Raw genomic sequence first — 16,076 nt, forward strand, 5'->3', positions numbered from 1 at the left:
CAAGGCTGACAGGTCCAACATAAAGATACAAGTATTTTAAATGTCTAAAAATATAGTTTTTTAAATAAAACTTTATTAAAAAAACATTTGGTTTAGCTATAGTAATATAAAACACAAATTGCAACAAGACTTCCAACATGTGCATGAGCGGAGGGATTGAACATTCAAGACTCTACCACAACCATCAACAGGTGAAATTACTGTAACATCAGTCAAGCACACACAGCCTGCCCATATACAAAAGCAGCACGCAGACAAAGAAAATTGCTAAACCATGTTGATGACTATCTTGATTGCTCATGGGCCAACGTTTTTAAGCAGAAGAGAGGATTTACAAACAGAGAATCAACTTCTTTGGCTTGTTCATTAAAGCAGTCATTGCTATGTACCCCATTGTCACATGATGTAATATTTGACATTTTTGCAGTTTGGAAACAGGAGCTCATTTTACCTACTGTCTGCTGCCAGGCAATTCCTACACACATGAAAATACTAGCTGCAATTTATTTGCTGGTAAAAGGCTCTTTCTAAAGGGTCAGTGGACACAACATGGGCAGGTTAATCACACTGCTTGTGAAAGACTACGATGTATTATTGTACCCGTTTATTGTCATGCCAAAGCCACTAGCTGAATGGCAGAAGGTGGAAAGGGAATTATATGCCATTGCTCACTTCCCTCATGTTTTAAGTGCAATTGATTGCACGTGTGGTACTTGAGCCCCCACAAGTAAGGGAACACCATTCCTCCAATAGACACAGCTGCCACTCCATCAATGTGCAGGCTGTCTGTGATGTTGGTGCTGTGTATGTTGTCTTTCCTGAATCCACATAAAGTAGCTACATCTTCTGACACTACCTTTTGAAGGTCAGTTGAAGGCAGGGGATTTTGACGACATGTGGCCATTAGATAAGTATAACTAGGTCACACCAGTACGGCATGGGAAACTGGGGAATGGTATCACAAAAACACACAGTCATTACTTCACCCCATCACAATCCAGAAACCTTACAATATAAGTGTGTGCATGTCTGCATTTTTACAATGTGCTTACTTTTAAAAAAGGATATACAGATGATACTGGTATGCACTCTCCTAAATCACTTAATCCCCTTCCGATCTCAAATCACACAGCATTACCAGTGCAGCAAATCAGCACACACATGTATGCCACCTATTATTGAGCACATGTTTGATATCCTTAATTCATGCATCATGGGCTGCATTAAAAACAGTGGACTGGAGGTGCAATGGGCATGTGCTCCCATTTTCTGCGAACTCGCTGCACTGTAAAGAATCACAGCTGTACGTACAGCACTCTCTTCAGGGGGCGTTCACTCATTAGCATGTTGGCACTGCCCCATGCTACTGAGGGCAACACTTTGCCTTTGTTCTCGTGTTCTGATTTGGATGCAGGTGCAGAGGCAAAGAGGTTGCCCTGGAGACTGACAATGTGCCTGAAAAAGGTGTCACACATTCACTCACTGCACCTGCCTGAAGGGGGATCTCTGTTCGAACTTTAAAGTGCACACAGGTGCTGCCTGCACAGAGAAAGAGGGAGGCACTGATTCAAACAGCTGCTCTGTAGTTCACTAAAACACTGCCATTGATGCAGAGTGATTGCATGGCTGCCCTGGGGCAGAGCATTACTTGTAATTGGTCACATTGGTTTTTGTTTGTGTCATGTGCAAGTGTTTAAAGGTGCACTGTAGTGCTGTAGGAAAGTAGGATCTGCTTTTATGGTTACCCCACGTTTTACCTGGTGCTAAGCTGTTATTGACTAGTCTGACTGGGATCTTTCTAATCAGGACCTTAGTCTATCTACTTTCTCCCTTAAATTGGTATGTTCAGTACTTAGGAACATCCCATTTTGGATACTGGGGTTCCATTATCAGTAATGGATAATTCATTTTTAATAGGAGGGGTGGAGGCGGGTGGCGGAGCGGAGTTTCACGGAGTTTGTCCCAACTCCGTGGACCTCTGCATGGTCCTGCGCTGCCAGCTCTGCCCAGGGTTAATAACAAATACTTATTTTTATAAATACATTGTCTGGTTCTTTTTCACTTAATCTGTACTATAAGATTGCATTCTGGTAAAACAAGCTGCTTTACACTCCTTCTGGACTAAGCCTGAAGTCTGCTCTCCACAGCTACCACTTAGAGACCTTTCTAGGGTTGTCTAAAACCACTTAAATCACCATAAGGGTTGTTTGGACTGGTGCGGGGTGCCCACTTACATTAGTGGACATCATATACCAGTCCAGATTCTCACAAAGTGCAAACAGGAACAGTGTGCCCAATATGAAATACAGGCCCAGATGTCTTGATTTTGAATAGTGTGCCCCAGTACTCCTCAGAAATTGGATGACAGGTTATTTTATCCTTTTATGTGATGCAGGCCATTACCATGGGATAGGGGTTACATGTAGACCTTATCTCTGAAATACGGTCAAATCCAAATTAGGAGGTGAGTCACAAACCAGAGGTCTGGGCCTGCAGGTGCATGACCAAATAGTGGCCTCACTTTTCACCTGAGCTACTAGTTGCTGAATCACTATAAGTGCACAGTGTTAAGTCAATGATGAATGGTGAGCCATCAGCTGGCAGAGTGCACATGCCTTAAGAGTCACTCGCCCTCTATTGAAAAGTCTCCAGGAGAAGGCTATTGAGCCCACTGAAGGGGGAGGAAGAGTTTGGTCGCCACATGCCATGCGGAGGCAAATGATGTGTCTCCTACTGGCCAAAAGGATTAAACATCACTGGTTTATCAGAAGTATGGCCCACTCTCATCTGGGCCTATGGACAGTCCCTGCATAATCCCAGAGGGTCCCACATTAATAGGGCTTCCAGCTGCTAAAAATTCCATACCTCTTCCTTCTACAAGTACCTGCCTGGAAGGACAATGTCTGAGGGAAATATTTACCAACAACACCCGAGCCTTCATGGTTTGCCTCAAGTACCAGAGTATGTAACCATGGTTTTGTTCCAGGTAGCAATGAGGAAGGTGATTGAAGGTCAACGCATACTCTCTCTTGTTGAGAAAGGGAGGATTGGGGAATTGTGGGCAATCCTAGAGGCTCAAACAGACAGCATCAATAACTTTGCAGCTGCCTGACTTGGTCGGGGGGCAGCAGACCTATCATCTTGCCTACCCTACAAGAAATGCGCGGCCATGTGCTCATGCGCAGTTTTCTCAATGAATTACCCATATGGCGAGGAGGAGGGCAGCCCGAGGCGCCGCATGCCAGGTAAGTGGTTTTCATTTAATTATAAGTCATGTAGAATTCATTGTTAATATAGGGGGGTGGAGGCGGGTGGTGTAGCATAGCTTAGCGGAGTTGCACAGAGTTTGTTCGCAACTCCGTGGAACGCCCGGGGGTAGTCAAAAAGTGTATCTCACAAAAATGGGAAAATGTTTTCCAAAAAGGTCAAAGTAAAATGCAAAAATAAACCAATCCAATATAGAGCTCTCAAAGCAATTCAAAGTATCTAGGAACCACAAAAAGCCTGAAAATGTGTTTAAATAATGAAACTCTTCTAGAAACCTAACAAAAAAGGAAATCAAAGTAAAAAGTATTGGATTATTATAAACCAAAACTGATTTCATTTAAACAAAAATGGTAAATCCAAATGCCCATAGGACATGTTTATAGAGAAAAACCTGCAAAGTCCAACCAAAAACTCACCTGCAAAAAGCAATACATTCCCAAAAGTACATATACATTCCACTTAATCATCATAAAGCAAGTAGTATAACACAATATAGAATAACATAATGATAAATTACTAAAACAGTGTAACCCCAAACCAACACACTAGTAAAAAACACTACAATGAATACAACTAAGGGCTTGATTACAATGTCGGTCAGAAACTAGACCATCTGACTCCTTGTCCCAGCAGCTCTGTGGTTGAGGTGCTAGCCACTGGCTTAAGAGCAGATTAATTCCCCTTGTAGCTTGATTTAGATCTTGACGATCGTACGGCCGTCTAACTGTGGCGGCACTCCCAAGTACCCCGTCAAGCTAGCAGAGGTCCCACCTCTAAATTTAGATGTTGCGGCTATAGACAGAAGACCGCCACGGCGGTGGTCTTCTCAGCTGGATAGCAGCACTCTGCCGCTGTCAGGCCAGTCGTATTGCGCCAAGCTGACTTAGATGTTTTATTGTGCTGGTGGTATCCTGACAGGAGAGTCCTAATAGAGTGGGGCAGTTGTGGCATGGAGACATATAAGTACTACTTATTTACATGTTGTGTATATATCAATATGTACATAGGTAATGTGCACTGGCCATTGGCCACCACAAAAGTCTACCTTACAATCCGGTGGCTAAGTGACGTGGTCAAGTAGCAGCAGCACAGTGAAGTCGGAATCGGTGGAGTGATCCCATAAAAGGTGTGTTTTCACCTCTTTTATTTTTTGCCGTCAGCCCAAGTTTGGAGGTTTCCCAGCCACAGTTGTCTCGATGGAAAGGCATTTCATGATCTGGACAGCGGGAATCTCAGTGGAACTCCCTTCAACAGCCGCTGCAGCATCTAACAACATTGACGAGGGAGAAAGATCCTGGCAGATTTAGTGGCACCATGGTGGTCTTTCCTCCAATGCCCAACCAACATCTAGATTGTGCGGGTGGTCCACCAAGGAGGCCAGCGGGAAGACCACCAAAAAATAGACAGAATGACCAGCCCCACCAAGATCTAAATCAGTGTCCAGGTAAAGAGTGTCTTTGAAAAGAATAATTTATCAATAAGACATTTAACCAGTTCAGGGCCAGGAACAAAAGCTGCATCATCTGCCTACAATGGGACTGGTTTAGGATTAGATTGTACCTGGCCATATCCTGACCATGCTCTATCAAAGGGATTAAGGTTGTTAATACACTGTAAACAAACAAAAAAAGAATGCATCTTAAGGGGTACCCCTGGAACTAATGAAAAGGACTTAGTGAGCTCCCCACCTTTGCCATGTTTGACTGAGGCTGAAACACCCATGTGCATTGTCTGAAGAAATCAACGAAAGCATGGTCCAGGTCCATGCCAAAAAATATACCCTGGAGGTTTGTGCAATTTAATCTGTTGAATGTGCTACTGAGGTCCATGATGACTAGATACAAGGGACTCCCCTTCATTTGCTTCCTGTTAGATGTAAAATGAGGCACTTTTTCAATGTACCAAGCCCTTCAATGAATCCATACTGGACCTCTGAAAGAATCTTGGATTTGGCCATTCAAGCAGCTATTCGGTGAAGCATATACAACCTACCATCTCAACCATGGTATTCAGAAAGAAATGGATCTGTAGCATCTAGGGTCTTGGCAATGTTCCTACCAGGGCAATTATGGCTATGTGCCCGAAGCTCAGCATTTGATTTGCACAGGTTTGTTGGTATATCATTGGGGCCTAAAGAAATCCTTGTCAAAAAATACATTTGGTACCCAAGTCTCCTGTAACATGATTGAATCAAATGTTTTGAGGACTTTGAAGCAGCCCTCGTAGATAAGTTTTCAAGCTATGCCTGGAACTTCCTAGAAAATCAAGCTCAAGGCCAGTGGTAAGGGACTCAATACATTTACTTAGGATGCAAACATGCAACATAATGTGAGAATCAACAACTATTTTTTCAGATATCTTGAGCCTTCTCTACCAATCTAATTGGTTGAAGTCTGAAAAGGATAAAAATAGATTATGGACCGGAAAATGGTCTACTGGTATGGGGCGAACAATGCTCGGGAATCAGTGTTCTTGGTATGTATCCGGGGTAGTAAATGGTTATAAAAATCCCAAGGACAAAATATTTATAGCATCACCCTGGGCTGACCTGTGAGTATCTTCAGACCGGAGGTTACTAGACTGTTGAGGCTGTTTGAAATAATTAACAATTGAGTCCCCAAAATACGTTTTTGGAGAATGTCCTATCGAACCTATTCTCCTCACAAACATAATATCATATTAGTGGGTGATGCTAAAATCGTAGTGCTGAGTGTGCCACTGACATACTTTATTTGATTATATTTCAAAGGTGAAAATACTTTATAGCTTCAAGGATTGGAATGAGTGTATATAAGATTGTATTTCTTTGTCTGAGGACGAATCAGTGAGGGCCTTAATATGTTCGTTGGTTGCTGTCTCTCCCAGAGGGGTTTTGTCCCCATCCTTGGCTACAAAGCACTGGGTCCACTAGAGGTCGTTGACGGGGTTATAGTTTGGGTTGTGGTGAGTTTGTAAGGGGTTTAAGTGGGTTGCTGGCAGTATTTCTGGGTGTGCGTCTTATGGGCTGGTTTGCCCCAGTTGCCTAAGATATATTCTGTGGCCCTGAAGATTGACTGTGTATTTTGGCAGCATTGGCTGAATGACAGAATATGGAGAACAATATTGGTATACTAGAATAGTGTATCTAGTTACCAAAATACAAAGACAAAAATACTGTATTGCAGAAGAACGATAAAAATAAGTTAAGTATATTGACAAAAATCATATTTATACCATTATATATAATCTGTCTAAAATATTAAATGACTAAATAATAATATAATTGAAAAAAACACTTGTAAGACGTAACGTAAAATCAATATAAATGTATATATTCTTTAAAAATGAAAAAACAATATTGGAACAATTTTGAATTACATTTATATTATTAGCAATCAATTAAACTTGTAAAAATATATATCACCAAAAAGATATATCACACTTAATTAAAAATTAAATAAATATAAAAATGTTAAATAAAAAAATGTCAATTTCCTTCCCAGATACCATCAACATTAGGTAAAACAATAAAAACAATGCTAAAAAATAAACAACACTAGACAAGGTTTTGGACTTCAAAGGATCAGACTATACTCCAATTTAAGTGAAAGTAGGAACAAGTTGACTTTGGAGGGGCTAGATTTAGTATTCTCACTCCAACGTAATTAAAAGGAGGGAAAGTGTTGGCCTTTGGAGGGGTTATATTAACTATTCCCACTCCAATCTAAGCACCAGTAGGGAAAGTGTCGGCCTTTGGAAGAGTTAGATTCACTATCCCTACTCCCATGTAAGCAAAATGTGGGAAGGTGTTGGACTTTGGAGGGTTTATATTTAGGATTCCCACTTCAATGTAAGCAAATGAAGGGAAAGTGTAGGACTTTGGGGCGGGGGATGGTTAGATTTACTATTCCCACTCCAATAATCTAAGTAACAGTAGGGAAAGTGTTGAACTTTGGAGGAGTCACATTTACTATCCAAACTCCAATCTAAGGCACAATGGGGATGTGTTGGACTTTGAAGGGGTAGGATTTACTATTCCTACACCCACATAAGCAAAATCAGGGAAAGGGTGGGCCTTGTAAGGGGTTGGATTTACTCATCATCATCAAAATTGTTTATTCTGGATATAAAAAATCCATAAAACACAATACATAAAAATGGAAAATATGAGACTAAAAACAGGATAAAATATTAAAGCAGGAAATAACAGTCCCTACATAAAAGTTGCCAATGCCACAAAAGTACTTTTGTGCATCAAAAGCAGAATACAAAGCCGCACAGCATTTGTTTAAATACAACTTAAAAAGAACAAGAACTCAGATCCAAAGTACATTAAAAAATGCACTGGGAATAGACAAACAAGAATCAATACTTCATTACTGAGCATCATGAATACAGGAAAACCAGGCAGCATGCAGAAACTTGGTCATTGCAACCACAGTCACCTCACTGGTATCAAGGGGGGGCACATTTTCTATCCCAGCTCCAATCTAAACAACAGTAGGGATGTATTGGACTTTGGCGTGGTAGGATTTACTATTCTTACTCCCAACTAAGCAAAATTAGAAACGTGTGGTACTTGGGAGACGTAAGGCTCACTCTTCCAACTCCAATCTAAGCAACAGTAGGGAACGTGTTGGGCTTGGGAGGGGTAAGCTTTTCTATTCTCACTACATAGTAAGCAAAAGCAGGGAAAGTGTTGGACTTGGTAAGGGCTAGGTTTACTTTTCCCACTCCAATCTAAGGAACATTTAGGAAAGTGGTGACTTTGGATGGCTTAGATTTACTATTCCCACTCCAATCTACGCAATGCTAGGCAAAGTGTCGGGTTTTTGAGGGGTTGGAGTTACTATTCCCACTCAAAAGTATGCAGCAGACTGGAATGGGTTGGATTAGGATGTGTTACATATACCATCCCGATCCCTAATTTTAAAAAAACATTTAAATACCTATCAGCATAAAATTATCATTGCAATTTCAAAATAAAAATATGCGCTTTACAAATAAATAAAATGAATTATAATTGAAATAGTAACACAAAAATGATTTAAGAAATAAAAAAATAAATAAATACATTTGAAATAAATACATCCATCTCTCTATTACCGAAAAACAATCACCACTCCAAAAAGTTAAAAAAATTATGAATAAAACTAGAACAACTATAAAATAGTATTTAAATAAAACAAATAAAATAAAATCCTTAATAGATATAAAATGCATTTTAGAAAGTTTAATAATAAACATACTTATCAATCGACTAAAACGTGATTCAAATTCAACTAATAATTCAAATAGGAAATAAGCAATGAACCAAATTAAATGCCAATAAAATATTTAATTAACATAAAACATGTATTTAAAAAAAACATTTATAATTGTAATCTGTTAAACAATATATATGATCAATTACAATCTAAATACTTTATTAACTTACAAAATGTGAACAAAAGTCCAAAAAATATAATTCAGATAACTTCCTAACCTATTTCCCTACAGAGCCTATAACCCACTACTATATTATGAAATAGTAATGAAATAATATAAAAATTAAATTACATTATAAAAATCTAAAATACACTTAAGTAACTAAAATAAATTTTAAGGAAATACATTATTTACATAATATTTTAACAACTAAACATTTAACCAACATTAAAAAATGTAAATAAATATAATAATGTATAATGTAGTACCTTCCCAATCTACTCCCCTACAACCGACACTAAGTTATATATTACTTATTAAATGTAAACAAGTTACACATTAAATATTAAATATTACAAACTTTACAAAAAAGGTAAAACAATTACATTAATAATGTTATGTTATAAAGATTTTTATGGTGAGTGCACTATTACCCGGGGGGGTATGCTGGTGCTAAGCGACTGTGAGTCTAGCTACACCTAGGGCCTAGTGGGACTACTCAAAAAGCCAGGTCTTCAGCTTCTTGTGGAAATCGATAAATGTGGGGGCTCGTATGTGTAGAGGGACATTGTTCCATGCTTTAGGAGCATTGTAGGAAAGGGTTGGACAGCTGGATCTGGTTTTGCATGTGCATGGAATTTGTGCAAGTAGGAGTCCGGATGAACGGAGGTGTCTGGAAGGTTTGTAAAACCAGATGCAATTGTTGAGGAATGCTAGGCCAGTGTTATTTAGTGCCTTGAGAGTGTGGGTGAGGAGTTTAAATCATATTAAGTTAATTAAAAAGCAATATTTTATGAAACTATATTAAAGTAAACAATATTTTAACCCTCTGTATTCTGTTCCTCGATATTTTTGAAACAGTATTCTTATCATGCACCAGCTGTATCATATGCATGACCAAGGCACATCACCATGCATCTTCTTCCCTTGTCTTAGACATAGATATTTGGTACACCTTCATTGTAAGTTTCGATCTTGCCATCGGTCTCCCCTATTTTTTCAAATATTACTCCTCACAGGGGATTGTTGCTGGAAAAAACAGATTCTTACAGAAGACAGGTTAGCCCTTGGCAACCTCCACGCTCACATTTGTGGATATCTAACTAAACCAGTAAATGGTCAATTATGTGAGGGTTGACAACCGGGAGGTGTGGACAAAAGATCGTTGAATGGGTGAGACAGCTTTCTTCTGCCTCAGTTGATATAGATCATTCTGGAGTTGCACCTGCTTTGGAGGGATGATTAGGGGAGTCAACAGGGTACATTTAGCCTGTGATGTGGGTGAGGAAGAGACCTGCATAGCTCATAAAACATCTATGATTTGTTAGATTTTCTCAGAGTGTTGCAGGTCACAGCAGTGCTCTAGGAGGGAGATTCCTGGCCAGCATTGAGGTCTTCTTTGAGATGCTTTTTATGGGTTGGACCAACAATGTCTTTCTCTTCCTTCATGCCGTCTTGAGCTGTGGAGGCCACAGATTTGCTAGGATGGAGCTTTCTTCTGGGACTGCTCCCCATTCTTTGCTTGTGAGTGGTAGAGCCTCATTTTTCAGGCTCTTTGCCCCTAGGAGATAGAAATAAGCTTTTAAAATATTAGTATAATCGGAGTAGTTTATGTAAATTCATAAAAATGACATAGTATTTGTGATCTATTCATTACTTTATATGAAAGAGCAGCTTCTGAGGTATGTAAGTACAATTGAAAAAAACATTTAAAACCAAGAAATAAAAAAGAAAATAAGTTGTTAGTGAGACAGCACAATATTTAACATAAGGTAAAGCAAATAATAGAGAACAATGGGTCAGGCACCACAAAACAGAAGGATATCTCACTGTAGCTGAGCGCATGTCATCTTCAAACCATAGTGAGACCATAGTGAGTAAGGAGATACACCTTTGTTATATACTATGTATACTTTAAACATATCTGTCTGTAAATTTTAAATTCATGTGATGTGTGTAGAATTAAATCTTTATTTAACTATGGTTGATTGGAGGGTATTTTTAAAAATGTTACTTGTTTTTGAATGATTTTTTTAAATGGTGCCTTCATTCCACCTAATGGCAACTTACAAATGCTACAGCATTGTTTAGGAATGGGATCTTTGGAGAATTTTCCCCCAGATGCAGGTCATAAGCACAGACGTTCTTCAGCCAGGTTTGAAATTGTGATGACTTGCATCAGGTTGTGAAGCAGTTGTTGGTGGGATATGGGCCTTCAAGGAATGAGGAGGTGGATAGATACAGTGTTATTTTGAATTGTATCAAAAGACACTTTGGAAAGGCCGTCAGATTGTGAGGTGAGAATGCACCTCCCGTGTATGGTCAAGGCATACCTTAGTTGTAGACCCAGGATAGTAATTGTTCTGCACCCATGGCTTTCCTCTTGAAACTGTTCTTCCCTGAAAGTGACTTCAGAACCAGAAGTCAAGGATTAGTTATCTGACACCTGGATGGAGGTAACTTCCTGATCAATGGTCTCCTCAGCACTACACCAGTCCCACTGAAATGGATCATACAAATGCAGAAAAGGGAGGCCCAGAATAGAACTTTAGTTGCCGCCTGAGCTTTGAGCTGGGACATTGTCATCACATCAGAATGGCACTAACCCTCACAAATTACATAAAAGACGTGAAGGTTCACATGATCAGAAAAAATAAAAAGGCAGATTTACTAATTTTTAATCCAACCTAAAATAACTTTGTTTCACTGCTTTGCTCAAGGGGTAATGCACAGCTTGAAGCCATAACTATTAAGATAGGCCGGCTGCTGCTGTCTTCACTTACACTATCACTTTTAAAGAGCCCCATGCATTACGCAAAGCTTGGCAGAGGTGAGTGTGTGATGTCTAGCAGAGTGCCAATGAACTACAAATTTGCTTAGATCCATCTGTCTCTGACCATAGGCTTTTATCAGCCTTTGGCCACATCACAAAAAAAGGTAGCTGAGCTTCTACCCCTGCCAAGCATAAAACCCTCTCTCACTGCCCCAAAATGGTTTGATTCCAGCCGTTCAAGGGTTTTGCACTATCTAAAAAGTGTGCTTAAAACAATACTGAGGGCTAGGGTACAGGTAGAATCTTGCCGGCACACTTATAAGTTGTAATTAAAGAAGGGGAAAAGGATTCTAAGGGAAAAGGCATGGGAGGAGTTGGTAAAAGCCAGCTCAGCCTTCTGGCGTATCATCAACCAGCCCGTTTTTTTGCCCAGGAGAATGCCCCTAGCTTATGTCATCATATGTCTGCATGGCTCACTTCAAGGGTATCTGTAACTGTATGGATGAGCTTGCTATGGTGGAGTGTGATCTGGTAAAGCTGGAGAAATAAGCCCTTGTCTTCACTTTGGAAGAAACTATACAGGACATTAAGAGCCATACGAGACTGAAGGCCCTGGGTCCCACTGGTATACACCTGGATGTATGGACACCATTATGGCCCCTTATTTTAAATGAGGTGGGAAGGGAAGGCCCATCCCTCTTAGTCATCATCAGTGATTGTGCAATTTTGAAAAAGGGGAACAAAGACAAACCTGTGAGGAAATTCAAAATACGGCCCCATCTTTCCTAGTAACACCTTTACGCTGTTGCCCTCACTCAGGCACCTTCAACCTTCGTAGCGTTTCTTTCACATTCTACACTTTTGCGCATATTACATGACCTTTCCTATTTCCCTGAGCTAAGTCCATTCCGAGACCCAGCTCGAAGCAACTAATCCCCGAGATAACCATCTGTTGACCCTTGGTGACCGTCCTCGGCCTCTCCAGTTGTTTTACGAATCACCATCTTCAACACGCAAACACGTCCTGTCGTAAATTAATTTAACCAAGGAATGGCTATGCCGCCTGACCTATAGGGTCGGGTAGAGAACACGAACTTAGGGAAGGAATTTCTATTGCCCATTATCCTGTATCTTGTACAAAGAATGTTTTCTTGTGGATGATTTTTATTTTTATTGCACATTGAGGGGGTTGTTGCTTTAGGGGATTCAAGCGCTACAAAAGACTGTGAGCCACGGATTGAAGTGGCAGTCTCCTGAGAACCTACCACTGATGTACTTCTAGGACAACTGTACCTAGCTGCAGCTAATAAATTGAAGTTCCTATGCCAAACAGAGTGTTCCGTGTCTCTGTAATTTGGAAGGCGAACTCAGAAGATATCAAGTGTACCCTGCGCCGCCAGGCTTAATGAGCCCGGTTCTTCACCTATTATTGGCCAATATCTTTGTTGCACTTGGTTGTGAAGGTCCTGGAGCAGGTGTTACTGGACAGAATGTGAATCTGGGCTGATGATAAGAACATTATTGTTGATTCCCAATATGGTTTACGGATGGGTCAATCTACTACAGATCAGTGTTGAAATCTTTATATGTGAGCTAGTAAACACACAATACCTGCTCAAAAACATTATACCTGGCCTTCATGGAACTTACAGACGCGTTTGACATGGTTAATTGTGGCATTGTGGAAGATGCTTTTGAGTTTAGGTTTGGACTCTAATATAGTTTGCTGTTTACGCGATCTCCACGCTGAGACCACTGCCTCAGTAAGATTCTTTAATGACTTAGCATGTACGGACAGCTTTAAAAGGAGCTGTGAGATCCGACAGGGGTGTATCCTTGCCCTGTTTTTATTTTCGTTATATAAAAATGGGTTGGAAAAGGCCTTAGTTGCTACCAAAGTGGACTGGCCTTTTATTGGCTCCCTTCAGTTACCAGTATTACTCTACACAGATGATGCGCATTCTGATGGATCAAACTGCCAATGATCTGCAAACCTTGTTGAATTCCTTTTACCGCTTTATGATAGATTTAGACCTGTCTGTCAATATTTCTAAGCACTATAATATGGTTGTGGGAACCAAGTTAGCAAGAACTAAGCCCTTTACTTTTAACAAGCATCCCCTTTCGCAAGTCACAAGCTTTTCCTCCTTGGGGGTTTAGTTCAATTCAAAATCAAGCTGGAAACCTCTGGCTTAGGCCAAGAGGCAGGAGCCTAGGAAGTCTGTAGGTGTTTTTTTCAGCTTTGTTTCTAGGCTGGAGAATAGACATCTCAAAGGCTTATTAAAAATCTATCAGGCAAATTGCCTGATTATGAGTTTGATGGTGTGAGAACGGGCTGTCATGCCAGCACACCACTCATATACTGCCAAACTCGTCTGCCAGATAAGGAGTTTTTTCTGGTCTGGCGAGCGATGCTTTGGTGGTCCCAGGCGGTGACCTTAGAAAGGCACCGCAATGGAAATGCCAAAGCAAGTTCCTGCACGGCATGGACTGTTGAGTCCATGCCATGCAGGAACTGGGGATGCATCCGTGCAGGGGGGCACACCATGTGCCACCCTGCAGGCATCCACATGGCCCTGAGGCAACAGGGGACCTGTCGGGCCCCCTTAGTTTCCTCACCGCCACACTTTTCATGGTGGGCTCACCACCATGAAAACTGTGGCAGTGAGGAAACTCGTAATATCCTTGGCAGTGCTACAGCTGCACCACCAGCATATTGAGGACCTCAGACCACTGCAAGACCGCCAGGGATCTCTGGTGGTTGCAATGGTTTTATGGGAGTCCGACTCATAATACAGCAGTCGGTCCGCCGGTGCAGAGATGCCTGCACTGCCAGCATGGCTATGGCAGTGCAGGATAGTAGGATCTGCTTCACATGGTTACCCCCACTTGTTGCTGGTGTTTCACTGCTTTTTTACATTAGTCTGGATGGGATCCTGCTATTCAGGACCCCAGCCTAGCTGCTTCCTCTCTAAATTGATTCCATGTACTTTAGGTACACTCCAGATTGGATTCTGGGGTACCCTTGTGAGTCCATAGTATATGGTACAGTCGTGCTTGGGGTTACTTGTAGCCCCAACCTCGAGCACCATCTGCACCGAAGATTGTGGGCCTACACTCCACAAGTGTTCCGTGAGCCCGCTCTCTGCATTTCAGCTTGAGGCTGCTTCGCGATCCCTGGTCCGTCGACTGGTGGGTCCCTGAGGAGGCAACTTTGATTTTCCTTGGGCTTTCCTGGTTGCTCCAGACGTGTCCTGACTCCCCACAACGTGGTGAGTCCCTCAGACCTTGCTGGTCTGCACCGAAGCATCTTTCTTCTTTCTGCGTGGGTTGTTGTTGCCAAGGCTTGTTGTGTCCAATCCAGGCACCAACATTGCAGCACTCGACATCCTTTGTGGGACAGCTTGAATCCAGCTCCTTGTTGTCCTCGACGCCTCCTGGTCCTAGTGGCTGAAGAGTCAAGCTTCACCTTCTTCACCTGAAACACCCGACATTGGTGGGCATTCGTCTATCATGCCCCTGGTCACTGGCAAGTGACCTAGACTCTGTCCCCTCTGCTTTCAGGTTCTTCTCGACTTTGATCCAGGCTCGGATCTTTTCAGACACTTCTCATCATCCTGGCAGCAGCACTTCTTCGCCAGCTCCCATTGAAAACGACGACCCGACACCATTTGACACCTATGCACCCGGCTTCCCTGGGTGTGGTAACACAACTACTCCGGTGCTCCCGTGGGTGTTGACCCTAGAACTTCCTATGTCCCAAAGGGTTTGGTCCTGACTCATTTCTAAGTGTCCCTAATCTTTAAAAATCTAACTGCGACTTTCCCCATAGAAGCTAACGGGAGCTCGCGGCTGTGTTCTCACACTGCACACGGCCCCCGTGGGTCCCCTGTGTCACTACCTTGGGTGGTTCCTTGGGGTCCAAGCGATTCTACATGCTCTAGACCTTGTGTCTAGTTAAGTTGTGGTTTTTATACCACTATTTTAGTATATGGTTTGGCTCGCCCCTAGGGCCTGACGTGTATTTGCGCTATTTTACTGTACTATTTGAAGTGTAACTTATGTGTTTTGACCTCAAGCCTCATAAAGAGACTAGGAGGGTGTGTTTAGAAATAAATACATATATTATATATATATACCTGGTGTGGTTGTCTTTCATTTAGCCATTCAAGTGATTATAGACTGGTAAAACAAGCTGCTTTACATTCCTTCAAGGCTTAGCCTGAAGGCTGCTCTCCATAGCTACCACTAGGATAGCTTTCAATAAAGGTTGTCTTTAACCTATGATCAATAAGGGGTTGTTTGGACTGGTGCAAGGTGCCCACTATAACTAGTGGACAGTATATACCAGGCCAACTTCTCACAGGCAGGTCATAATTAAGCCCTTAGTGTATATCAAGAGTACTGTATGGGAGTGACATATGGGGGTACCTTCCAGTAAATAAACTCCAAATAGAGGAAAACAAATGTTGTAAGCACACACTCTGTGCCACAGAGCACATCAACTTATTCTGTACATAAGGAGTTGGGGGTTAGGAACTTACATGATCAGATATCCTTGCATCTTCTGCAGAGTTGGATTAGAATATGGACACAGGAGGAGTTTGGTCTGAATCGTTTAGTCATGGGG

This window comes from Triturus cristatus, chromosome 10 (genome assembly GCF_964204655.1).
Source record: "Triturus cristatus chromosome 10, aTriCri1.1, whole genome shotgun sequence".
NCBI classification, from domain to species: Eukaryota; Metazoa; Chordata; class Amphibia; order Caudata; family Salamandridae; genus Triturus; species Triturus cristatus.